Genomic DNA, 3,278 nt, shown 5'->3' with positions numbered 1-3,278 from the left:
TCACCGAAATCTTCCCATATGCAATTGTATCAGCAATGCATCATGTTCATCTTTGCAACGTACTATACTCTTACTTCTCCAGTTTGCATTCTTATATGCAGTAGTAATGCCATAACTGTTCATCTCTCTCCAGCAGAGTGGAAGACGAGTAGCTCACTGGACTGCGCCAGCAGACGGCACTGGAAATATCAACATCGACGCCGCTTACTTTTCCTAATCAGGATATGTTTAAGTTTTGAAATAATATATTAGTTGCTATGGCATCACTAGATTGTCTGTGTATGCCGTGCCATTCACCGGTAGAAAGTTCAGTTTTGTTGCCCATAAGTTATGCATTTGTATTTCCATATATGCATAACAACACCAATTTTGAAGTTTGCATAGCTAGCTCGTCCCACACTGAAATACTAGCAGACCATTTGTATTTCCATATATGCATAACAACACCAATTTTGTGTAGCATTAAAACTATTGACCATATGTATTTCCATATATGCAGAACAACACCAATTATTTTTTTGTAGTAGTGTTAAAATTATATTCTTTCTTGGCCTTAGAATCACCCAACAGGGTAGACAACCTCGCAGCCCCACTATGCTTATGTGAAATAGATAAATTTCGAAGATAATTTCAACCAATAGATATGCAGTGGAAAAACAAACAGAAGTATGCGCACAAGCGGCACAAGACTTACATGGAAAACATCCTCAAGTTGAGAAGGAAAAAACTACGGGTGTCGACCAACCGGTCCACACAGGGTTCATTATAAGCAACCTGAGTACAAAGTCTTTTCTAGATCATCTAGAGATTACAACACACTTGGCTCGTTCCCAATTGGTAATAACAACATCAACCACAAGAGACAAGATACAACATAGCATAGATATCAGAGCTTATATATGTCCCCTTCATTAATCTGCAAACTGCTCTTAAACCGGAGATCCAATTAACACCGAATTTGGTAGACAAGCTGGCATATGAGTTCCTAGTATACTGATAAAAAATCTACTCAATCGGACACCATTTGCCTTTCCAAACTGTTCATCCCCCAAATCTTCTCTATGGTGAAACTCCAGCAGTCTGAACAAACTTAACCACTCTCAAATCTGATTCTCCACTGACCCAAATCTCAAATTATCTAACCAAATCGAAATACTCAAAGTAATGAACAAACCTACCGAGTTTGGATCCAATCGAAGAACGTTTGAGCCTCCAAACACCAGCTTAAAGATAGACCGGTCAGATCTTAGAATGTAGATAGAAATCACCTTTTTTTCTTTCTCTCTTCTTACTTGGTTGTGGTGTCCTAGTGTGTTCTCTTACCCTCTCACAACAGCAGACACGTTCTGGCTTGCTTCTCTTGCTCTCCCTCACTTCTAGGTTGTCTCCTTCCTACCTCTCAAGGAGGCATCTCAGCCGTTGGATGCGAACATCGATCAATGGTTGATACGCGTTGGACTTCTTGGGTTGATGTTGGGATGCCAACACACCTTCATGTGGAGGTATATGGCCCAACATACCCCTCCTAGCATCATGGAGGGTCTCACTGCCTACCGATAGTCATGCCAGTGAGCCGATGTCATACCTCGATCTTTCCTCTTGTCCACCTTGGTCAACATATCAGCCCCGTTGTCATCTGTGTGCAACTTCTCAATTTGCATTTGCTTAAAATTCAACACATCTCGAATCCAATGATAGCGTACCTCAATATGCTTGGAACTCGAATGAAAACTTCCATTCTTGCTTAGCTGGATAGAAGTTTGGTTGTCACAAAACAACACATACTTGTCTTGATTAAACCCAAACTCACAAGCCATTCCTTTTAGCCACTCCTTTGTTGCTGCGATGAACTCCGCTTCAGTTGTGATTAGTGCCACACACTTTTGTAACTTGCTTTTTCATGCCACTGCCCCCCTGAATGCGTAACCAAATAATCTGAAGTAGACTTTCTGTCATCAACATCTCCAGCCAAGTCTGAATCTGAATAAGCAATCAGCTCTGGCTATTTTGCACCCAAAAAAATCTTCATATTTGTAGTGCCCCGGAGGTACCTCAAAATGCACTTCACGACTTCCCAATGTGGTCTTCCTGGATTGGACATAAATTTTCTCACAATACTAACTGCTTGAGCAATCAGGCTTTGTGCACACCATATCATACATCAAACTCCCAGCCGTTGATGCATAAGGAACATTCTGCATTTTCTTTTCCATCTTCTCAGTGGATGGACATTGATTTTTTCTCAACTTAAAATGAGGTGCTAGTGGACAACTTAGTTCCCTTGCCTTGCCCATCTTGAACTTTTTAGAAGTTCTTTCTCAATGTATTTCTCTTGAGACAAGTACAACTTGTTGGTTATTCTGTCTCTCTCAATTCTCATGCCAAGAATATACTTTGCTGGACCCAAGTCTTTCATAGAAAAACTTTTGATCAACTCTTTATTTAGTCTTGCAATCCTAGAGACATTATTGCCAACAATCAAGATATCATCAATATAGAGCAAAACATGATAAGATAATCGCCTGGGGACCTCTGGATAAACACAAATCAGTCTGAGCTACACCTCTCGTAGCCTTGCTCCCCCATGACAAATTCAAACTTCATGTTTCATTTTATTGGTGCTTGTTTCAGGCCGTAGAGACTTTTCTTCAGATTGCACACATAGTCTTGTTTGCCTTTGACAAGAAACCCCTCACGCCGCTCCATTTAGATTTCTTCCTCCAACTCTCCCTATAGGAAATCTCTATTCACATCCATTCGCTCAACCTCCAAGTTGATACTTGCTTCTATACCAAGGATCATTCTGATAGGTGTCCTCTTCACCACCGAAGAAAATGTTTCATCAAAGCCAATACTTTTTCTCTAGTTGAATCATTTCACAACTAGCACGGCCTTGTACCTTGGATGTGACATGTGATCTTATTTGCTTGATTATGTAGACCCACTTGTTTTTCAAAACTTTCTCGCCCTTAGGAAACTTCAACAGCTCATGAGTATGATTTGTATGCAAGGAATCCATCTCTTCTTGCAGCCTTGCTCCACTTCTTGTTCTCATTTTTCGATGCCTTTGAAAAACACTCAGGTTTTGAACCATCCGACAATAACACCATATATTGATATGATGCGTACCTAATGGAAGGAACACGGCCTCTGCTGGACCGTGTGAGTGGATCTGCTGGTGGACATCTGTTGTTCCCCTCTGATCATGAACATTTTCTTCAAAATTTTAATACTCTTGCTAATGGGGAGCATGTTCATCACGTGCACCACTATGTGCA

The sequence above is a fragment of the Lolium rigidum genome, chromosome 5 (assembly GCF_022539505.1).
Source record: "Lolium rigidum isolate FL_2022 chromosome 5, APGP_CSIRO_Lrig_0.1, whole genome shotgun sequence".
In the NCBI taxonomy this organism is placed as follows: Eukaryota; Viridiplantae; Streptophyta; class Magnoliopsida; order Poales; family Poaceae; genus Lolium; species Lolium rigidum.
Note: the sequence above shows the minus strand (reverse complement) of the source record.